Raw genomic sequence first — 11,265 nt, 5'->3', positions numbered from 1 at the left:
TTAAGACTGTGTCCGCATGATTAGCCGGATAAAACTGGAATTTTAGCCAATGTATATAATATTCTTCGTTTACAAACTCATGAAATATCTACCCTGTCCGGATAGTGACGTTGGCCTGTCAATTATAGTGGTCAATGTTATAAGTTATACTGTTATATTCCATGTAAATGTAAGTCTTCTAGTAATTTGTGCAATTAAAAATGCCATGGTAATATGACAATATTATGTAATAAATAATAATAAATTATAACTTATTATTACCTATTACCTAATTGTTTATTTCACAAAAAATAATTTGTAAAATAAAATATTCTTGTTTTATTCTTTGTCTTTAGTGACTAGAATTATGTTTTATTTTTATCGTTTTGTAATATATTTTTCATGGTTATAATTACTAATTACGTCTTAAATACAGAGGTGGAAGCCGGTTAAAGGTTTTTACCAAAAGCCAGTAATTTCCCGAAAATTTGTAACCTAAAATGGGTTATTTTAAGCTCATTTTTATTCTCGGTTATCGGTTACCAGTTACCGAATTACCGTGACGATTTTTCAGTTAATATAATATAGTCGGGTATCGATTACCGTTACTTATGAACTATAATATGTTTCATTTATTTTAGCTTGGTACATAAATAATGATCGTAGCTCCTATAGTTAATAAATTCTTAATAGGTACTTCATAGATGTTTTTAGAAAACCAATATTTAATCGGTTATTGATAACCGAAATATTTTTGAAGCGGTAATTTAATCGGTAATCTGTAATATAGAATATAATATAGTACCGGTAATAGGTACCGCTAACGACAGGACCGGTTAAAACCGTTCACAAAAATGTTTTTCTTCTAAAGTGGTAACCGACCATTTTGAAAACGGTTTCAAGCTCTGCTTGAATTTAACTGAGTTAATTCTATATTTAATATTATTAATAAATTAAAGTTATGTTATCTCAATATCTCATATATGGTACATTCTTATACAGCGCCGGATTGAGAGTTTTCGGCCCACCGAGATTTTAAATTTCTATCTTTACTGCTCTAGCGTGTATTATCGCGATTGACAATTCTTGAGGATTAAATAACCAATACACTATACATCAGTATTATACAGCTGACGCATCTATTGTTTCAACCGTGTATTTGGATCTATATTTTACTATATCACTATCTAAAAATACTAGACTACTTTTGTCCAAAAATAATAACGGCCAACATTTTACGCGGCCCACCGAGATTTTCTCGGTAGCTCGCCGGTTCAATCCGGGCCTGTTCTTATAGTTGTTAAGATCCAGAGATATTTGGCTAATATCATATTATCCAGCTAATGTCAACATTATCCAACCGCTAACATTAGGTACCCGTAATATAATAATTATGCACTCAGCTCTATAGATTTAAAGATATCTGAACAATGATTATTTCAATTTATAGTAATTAATATTAATATAATATTATTATTAGCATGTTACAATATTGTAAAAATGATAGGTTCAATATTTAATTATATTTAATTTCAATAATGATGGATTATTACTCTTGGAACCTACATAAAGTTTAAGAACTTAGGAACTAAACATTTTCATTTTGATTTAGATACCTGCACAAAAATTAAAAAATTAATCTGCCTAACAATAACATTTACTGTGATACTCTTTTCGTTTCTCGGAAATAAAATTTGTAGCAGAACTGGCCAGAAATTTCCTTAGACAATCCTAAAAAAAAATGTAAATTTACCTTAAATTATGGATAAAAAGTTTATGCGGGTACACCTACTTAAAAATTATAAATTGGACAGCAATACACTTGTGGCCTGCAATGACGTTAGCGGCACCACACTCAGACTGCCGTCCAAGGCAACGGTGCCATAGATCGACGGCCTGCAGTGTCCGAATCACGTACGTTTCGTATGCAGACCGGAATTTTAATTTATTGACCAATATAATAATAATATATTGTTATATTATGCACTAACGACATCGTCGTCGACGAATCATTTAACATTTTCGACACTTTAAACTCGGTGTATGATATTATGACACGAGTTATGTATTTTGTGCCACACTGCCAAGCATAATATTAGATTTTTGTTAACCTGACCGTGATATACCGAACAAACGACGGAGATTCTCACGGTTACCCACTCGCTATATATAGTATTGTATACGGGCTTAATAAAATGTAATGCTGTTTACCGTGGTCACCGAATTTATACCGCGGTCGATGCGATCAACGCTGACCATATTATAATGGGTTGTATACGCGGTCAGATAACCGCGAATCAATTGACTAGTCTAAATCAGTGGTCTTCTGCCAGTGAATTGCGCGAACATATAATATAATAATATTAATAAGTAATAACGATACTAAATTAATTGGGTTAAAATCTTTTTCGGTGATACACTTTTACATCAGCTTTTTTTATGCATATATTTAGGAACGCGTTGCAAAATATAAAATAATTTAACAAAGATCGTCCAATCTGAGTCCAATCAGGTTGAACTTTTGACGCCCACGGGTTGTGGTCGTGCTTATCCTGCCTAAAGGGGTTCTATACTTTATTGCAATATGATATAAAAATCGAATTTCGAACGGACAGTACCTAAAAAAGTATTAGGCACTTAAAGTTTAGGTGAGGATAAAATTGTGAATGTATTGCTTTGCGGCGCCATCAAGTTATACGTATAGAAATAATCCTTTGAAAAACTTTAATATTTTTTAAATGCTGTATAATATAATATGCATAGTAGTATAATACCTAATCGCTTAACTCGGTTTCGCGACCATTATCGTCGCTATTATTATAATATTACAATATCGGCCGTGCGTTAATTGTTAATTTATACGTGACGACGACAGTGTATAGTTTGCTGTATTGCACACACACACACACACACACACACACACACACACACACACACACACACACACACACACACACACACACACACACACACACACACACACCACGTGTATACATATTATTATAATCTATAGGTAGTTTCGTAGGCGGACGGAAAAGTTTCGGGGGCTTCAAACCTCGAGCACGATCGAAACTAAATTTAATTTTTCATAGACGAACTTCTTATTGCGCGTATATATTATATATATGCGCATAATATTGCTGTAGATAAGGCGCGCGAGTGCGGAAAAGGAAAGCGATCGAAGAAAACTTAACGGCGGGTTATCGTCACTACAATATAATATATAATATATAATATATATTTATATATGTGTGTGTGTATTCTAAATATTGTGTGGGCGCAGTACCTACGCCTAATTTATGCGTTTAAGTTTCGCGCGGTGCTCGAGATAGATACGACTACGATATCCGCCGTGACGCGAAAAGCGCCTCATCTATACTCGAACGATAAATATTACTTTAATGATCGTACGTGCGCACATCGCATAAAGGTAGGTAACCCGTGTATTTATATACGATTACAAATCGAAATAATAATAATAATATATAGAATATTATAAACAGACGTTTTTTGGATGAAATCTCCGTGACATATATGATTTCCAGTCGAATAATCTCCGTGGTTTTTATAACCTAACCTAGTATTATAATAATATTAATATTATTATCATCGTTTTCGCTGGGACGTATTCGCGAGGAAATTCATCTCTGTACAGTTGCGCAGCGCCCTTCGTATGAATATGCAACAACGTGGAGGCCAAAGTAATTTTTCGATAAAATATTGTATATTTTACTATTTTACCTTCCTGATGCGACGAACATTATTATTACACGGAAATCGTTCGCGAAATGTTTGTCTCCGCCGTACTTGGAATTTAATTTGTGGAAATTTCGCTCTGACAATATAATTTTTGTTGCACATCTGCAGCATTGATTTCGAATGTTGTAGCGTATTTTTTAAACTTTTTTAGTATCAGCTATATTGATACAATACGACTAGAACGAGAACAGTATCTTAAACTTTTATGCCTGTGTTCTACGAGGCCCGTCATTTTTTTATTTATCATAAATTTAAAGTTCTAAGCAATGATTTTATTCAGAATTTTTTTTCTTTGAAAACAATTTGTTTGGTGTAGGAGGAAAGCTTGAAAAGAACTTTTCAAGAGTTCAAAGGTGGGACACTTTAACACTTTAGTCTGGTGTCTGGAGGGCGTTCCGGGTAGGACTTATTTCAATTTTATCCGTGCATAGAAATATAAAATCGAGGAAAAATTACCGAAAGTCGGAAAGAAGACACGTTAGCGAGTGATGGTTATTTTCTTATCTATATCTATTTTTTGCTGATAAAATTTAATTTAGTATCAAATATAAACTTGGTGCTTAGTTTGTATATTTTTGTATGAAAACAGCTCACATTAATAGTTTAAATTTTAATAAAAAAAAAAATATGTTAAAAAATATTTAGATTAATTAATATGGGTTCTCATATCAGTTTTATGCTCTACAAGTATATTATGTATGTACTATACTATACCTACTCTAATAGTCTTAGCTATAAATAGTGTTTGAGATTTTGGGGGTAGGGGCTTAAATTCAGCCCCATACCAGATTCTCATGAGGCTTTTCTCGTATTACTAAAACCCTGAAAAAAATTTCGTCAATATATCAAATCCTAAGTTCTTTTTAGGAGAGGAAGTGGCTATTTTCGTCCATGTTTATAGTTTATAACATGGGTTAACAATTAATATTTTCGAAGGACCACATTAGGAATCTATAAATTGTTCACGGGCCATCAACATTTCTGACGTCGGTAAAACCCAATGAACAAAACTGATAAACTTCAACACTGGATCATATAATATTATCGGTTTTTATTTTTTTTCTCTTGTCCGTGAGCCGTCTTTCGGTAACCCCCGGTCTATACCATATTGTTATCAATTTGATTCTCTCCTGTGCTTCATAATGTATATACGTCCATGTAGAAAATTTGTACACAAATACTGTATTGGTACCTACGTGTTATCATTGAATATATTATTATAAATAATGATAAAAATTTAAAAAAATAAAAATATTTGATTTAATTTTTTTTTATATTGGTGGTTTGGGCGCGAGAAAATTTCACGAGACATAAGCTGGTGACTTGGAGATGATAATAAAAGGAGTGGGTGTGGTGAAATATATTATTTAATAATATTCAATATATACATTGTACATCTTTGTTTGGATTCAGAGTCCTGTATGGTGCGCCCTCGCTGATATTATTAACTCAAAAAGCTCTACGTTATCTCATTCTATACACACAGATTATTATATGAAGCATATTATAATGTGTATTTTTAAAATATTCATCGTATTACATCGTAATAATATGATATAATTACATGAGGAGTAATTTGTAACAACTATTGTTAAAAACCGAACATCCTTCGCGTATATGATTTATTGAGCAGACTAATGAATAACCAAAATGCATATTTTACCAATTTTTATTACAAATATATAAATCCTAACCCTATTGACGAATAATCGATGATATTTATTAATATTCGTAGGCAATTTATTGACACATTATTGTATGGATGGAAAAGTAAAAAAACTTTTAGTTTTGTATTCTTGATCAGTATAACTAAAAAAAAATTTATAAATAATGATCGTATACCCATATAATATATTAAAAAATCCAGATATTTTTAGATTTACAAAAACAACAAATATCTCGTTTCCATGTACATGAATGTTTGAAAAATCTACAATTCGTGTCTGTGTTACATAGTAACCACATTTATCAATAACCACTTTATTAGTTTATTACGGTCCAACAGTTTTTCAATAACAGTTTTACCGTGTGCGGAAGTAATAGTAACACCGAAGTAATGGAACAGCCATCCTCAATGTTCTCATCTAACTCAACGGATGACGCATACACGGTGGATGACCCTTCGCAGACCGTGAGGCCACGAATCGTATGTGCCATCAGTGAGCTCCGTGACCAACAACCGATGACGACATCATTGACTTCGGCTGATTTCAAGGTGTTGGACGAGCTCACCGAAGAGTTAGTGGTGACGGCCGTAAAGAAATCGCTAAATGTACCACCCGTACCTTTGTGTCCAAATGATGAACAGTCGTCACGTGACGATGATAGTATTTCATCGCCTGTACCATGGATTATGGTACCGAGGGTTTTGGACAGGTTGTTAGATTTTGATGAAGTCTCGTCGGAAATCAAAAACGCCAATACAAAGTACGGAAAGCACCTGCCGCCGTTACCATCGTGTCTCGCGAGTGCGCCGGAGCTGGAAACACGACTGCAGCCGTGCGAATCTCCTGCGATCGACAAATCGACGCCAACATTTGTATCTGTGCCGAACAACCCCGAGCGTCCGGATTTAGATGTCGAGACACCAGGTCCTGCAGAGATTGCATCCACGCCAAATCGCATGTCTCCACAGGTTACCGGCGAAATCTGCATAGCGGAACATCTCGATTCCGAGAATTCACTGGAGGTCAGGCCATGTGAATGTATGACAGTGATTTCAGCTGGTGATGCTCCCGATTTTCCGCCTGTAACGCCCGACAAGACGGAGTTTCCGAATTTTAATGCCGCGGAAAATACTGGTGTAAACGCCGTTGAACACGGACGTCCAGTTCCACGTCGTTCATTTTGGAGGCGGACCAAACAATTTGTAAAACGATTGTTTTGCTGTGGTTCTATCGACGTCATAGACTAGTGAAATATATATATCATATATATATATATATGATATATATTCATATCGTTTTGAAACGTCCCCTCCCACTGTTATCTCGGCTCTTCGCCACGTATTATGTGCCGTTTCAGTTATATCTTAAGGCTGAATAGGTATATCTGTATACTTTCTAACTTAATGTAAATAATTGTATTTGTAATTAATTGTATATATTGCAATCATATTCTGTGTAATAATTTATAAATTGTATAATGTAATAACGTAATAATCTATGTATAATAATGTACTTACTTAATAACAATGTAATAATTATGAAACGGACTTTCTTGTAATATAAAAATCAAAATATTATATACATAAATATTTAATTATTTTTATCAAAATATGTAAAAAAAAATTAAAAAGTCGCTCTGCTGTACAGTAGGTTACAAGTGGGTCAATGTAATGGATGGTGTTAAATTTGAATTCAATGATATAATATAATCATTGTACAAGAAAAACGATTCTGAGCGAAAACGGTCAGTCAGCCTATGATATTACTAAGTATATTTGATTATATTATTGTGAATAAAGTAATTTATATATTTACCTATTTACGTGGACCCTTGTTTTAAATTTTCAATCCTTAGCTATAAAAGTTGAACATTTTATAAATTTTTAACTACAAAATAAATATTAAATTTTAAATATGATACATTTTGGCAAAATTTGAACTTTAAATGCTTATAAAAAAAAATTGTGCCTATGTATTTTTAATATTTTTCAACTGCTATTGTAACAATGTATCAGGAGCTTTGTATTAATTTTTTACACTCTTTGGCCCAATAGATAAAACTTTATTGATATTTATAGAAAAAAAAACAAAAAAAATTGAAAACTTACAATGTCCGTAAACAGCTCAAAAAGAGTCAAATAATTTTCAAAATTTTATCGTATATATAAAATGCTAATATAAACATTCAGTGAAATTTTCAAGTTTCTACAGTCATTCGTTTTTTAATTACAACAAAATAAGAAAATCGTCTCATGAGAAATCGAGCAAATATCAAATGTTGTAAAAATATGAATTTCAAACGCTCATAAAAATTTAATTTGACTGTCTTATAGACTTTTTTTTTTGATAAAGGTAGATTATCCTATAAGAAATCTTGTATTACATTTTAGAATCTTAGTTCCAAAAAAAAAAATTTTTACGAATTATAAACTCAACATAATTAGGTAATTTTCGTGATTTTTCCATATTTTGTCAATTTTTGAACATTAAATACTAATAAAAAAAAACTGTGACTAAGGATTTTTAATATTTTTCAAATGTCATTGTAACAATATATCAGGAGACTTGAATTAAATTTTCACGCTTTTTACCCAACAAATAAAATTTTATCGATATTTATAGAAAAAAAAAACTAAGAAAATTTAAAACTGAAAATATCAGTAAACAACTCAAAAAGAGTCAAAATATTTTCAAATTTGTATGATGTAGAGAAATTGAAAATAAAAACATTCAGTAAAATTGTCATGTATCTACAGTTATTTGTTTTTGAATAACAATAAAATTACAAAACCGCTACATGTGAAATCGAATGAATATCCAATATTGTAAAATTATGAACTGCAAACGCTCATAAAAATTTAATTTGATTTGCTTGTAGACATTTTGTTTTAATTAAGGTAGATAAACTTATGAGTAATCTTGTATTACATTCTCATATCTTAAATTTTATGAACTCAAAATAATTTGCTTATTTTCGTGAATTTTTCGTATTTTGACAAGATTTGAACTTTAAATGCTTATAAATAAAAACTGTGACTAAGGATTTTTCATATTTTTCAAAGGTCATTGTAACAATATAGTAGGAGCTTTGTATTAAATTTTCAAGCTTTTTTTAACTAATAAATAAAGTTTTATTGACATTCGTAGAAAAAAAAGAATAATAAAATTGGAAACAGAAAATGTTCCCAAACAGTTCAAAACAAATGTAAATATTTTGAAAATTTTATCGTGTATAGAAAATACAAATATAATTAACCAGTGAAAATTTCATTTATTTTAGACCAAAAACCAAAATCGATTTTGTGGAAAACCGATTTTGAGTAAAAATTCCCGTTTTTCCTTAAGTTTTATGTTGTTTTTCTCGTAAATTTTGAAAACTGTTGGGAATTTTAAATTTTGACCTTCCCAATGCACCAACAATATTCACTTTCCCATTGAACAAGATACTGAAGTTGAAAATCGAAGCATTATTTCGACTACTTATCGTACAAAAAAAATAAATTAAAATAAACACACATCGTTGTAAAATCAATACATTCATCGTTTCACTCAGAATCTAAAATTGAAACATAAGGTAATAAAGAAATTATAAATTTACAGTATGTAACTAAAAATAACTTAATATTTAACAACACTTTTGAATGCACTCCCAATCATTATCCCTTATAAATTTTGAAGGGTTGCAGCACAAACGATGAACCTCGAGCACAAACCAGCACAAACGAAAGCCCTTGGTTTGAATTCAAAATTCGGAAGTGGGGGTGCCAGGGAAATGCACCTGATATTATTCCAAGTTGTGTAGCTGTTTTGGCATATAGTTTTGTTTAGATTATTTAACTAAAAACTATTTATAAAATAAATAATAATATATAGACCAACTTTGGGATTCTGAAATTCAGAATTTTTTTAGAAAAACCGTTTGTTGAATATTAATCACAGCCTTTCCTTTTTTAGTGCCTTAAAACAATAGTAAATTTCAGTGCAAAGTACAAACGTAGGTATATAATTTTATAGGTACATTGATCAGAAGACTATATTATGTGATAATAATCTCAGCAGCGAGTGACCATGTTTCTAACTTTTAAAGTTAACTGCATATTTTGTGTCTTACGTGCTAAGTAGGTATCTCTTCTAGGCTAGACTTCTATAGCCTGGTCGTCAGTTCAGAATCTAAGAAAATACAATATCTATCATAACTGTACAATATGCACATGTGGCGAACTGCAACAGTATCAGATAAACACATTGTCAGCGATTCTTTTCTGTTTAGTAAGTATGTTATATGACCGGTGAAATAATATTATTAATTTATCAAAATTATTACCTTATTACGATATTATTAAGCTCGTATAGTTATAGTATAGCCAGTAGGCATATACATATTATATACATTTCGTATAATAATGAAACATGCCTATACGAGCTTTATATTATACGGACGATCGGTGAAAACAGTACTGCCTGCAGCTAAACGTTATAGACTCTTTGATTTGTAGAACACAATTTTTGACATTAGACTTAAACACCAATCTTGCGCTCATTACGTAAGTCAGCGAAACAGGTGATTCGACAAACAGGTTATTTTACTATCCAAACCAACGGACATTTATTGGATTTAAATTGGTTATTTTGTTTTTAATATTTAGATAAAATATTAAAAAAATTGTTTATTACATATAAATTTGCTATAATATTTCTGACATGTTTTTTCTGCGTCTAGGTAAAATGAATAATACGAAAAACTTCAAATACAACATGTATGGCTCGTAAGAGTAATAAAAATTGTTTTAATTTTACGCTGCATCACGAGGACATCGGATCAATAATTTTTTTTCTTTCGATTTCACTGCACAATCACATATGTTAATAAACACACCGGTCGGTATAAGCGGTCCCTATACATATAGGTACTATAGTATTTATACATTATTTTATATTATAAATAATGTGACAGTAAGTCGTCGGATTGACGTAGAAAACGAATAGGTACGGTTTATACGCGTTAACTGACAAAAATGATTGACCGATTAAAGTGATCAGGTTTTAATATGAAACGTGTTTTGGAGAATTCTCGTAAAATTGTTTCGTTTATTATTAACAGTTTAAAAAAAAAAAAGATAGTCTTGAAAGATTAACAAGTGTGCAGTCTGGTCGCAGCGGTAAAATATAGAACCGTAATTGAATCGTTACGCATTATTTTTTACACGTTCATAAATAAATATGAAAGGAAATACCTCTCCTCCACGTCCTGCTGTCGTCCCGCCTGCACTAGCTGCGAGTTCAGAGTTGGTTTATTAAATTCCAACTATTATTTTATATTATACATATATAGGTACACGCTATCGCTAATTACAATAATATTATATTTCGTATATTACGCGTACCTCGGCGGACAGGTACACGCCCGGTTCTATATAATATTATAATCTAATCGCCCCGCCGCCGATAGGTGCCTACGACGAATAACACTTTGATCGGGCTAATAATAATAAAAATATCGTATACGAAATAAAAGCTATTAATTTTCGGTCGTAAAACCCGAGCGTAATTTTTTATTTTTCGTTCCCATCGATTTGCCGACGATAAGGGAACGTTATTTTGGGGCGCGGAAGGCTTGGCTTCGTTCAGAACGTATTATTATTACGAGTATATATTAGGTATATTATATAGGTGACGTGGCTTTAGGATGTGCACCCCACGACCTTTATACGATATATACTCTGCTGCACTGATTCGTCGAAAACAACTCCTCTCGAACATGTTGCTTAAGCTTCTTAAAATAATACGGAATTTTTCCTCAAAACGACCATAATAAAATAATTATAATATTACTTCGCAATAATATAGCGACGAACGTTTC

Source organism: Acyrthosiphon pisum, chromosome A2 (genome assembly GCF_005508785.2).
Source record: "Acyrthosiphon pisum isolate AL4f chromosome A2, pea_aphid_22Mar2018_4r6ur, whole genome shotgun sequence".
Taxonomy (NCBI): Eukaryota; Metazoa; Arthropoda; class Insecta; order Hemiptera; family Aphididae; genus Acyrthosiphon; species Acyrthosiphon pisum.
This window is presented reverse-complemented; position numbering follows the sequence as displayed.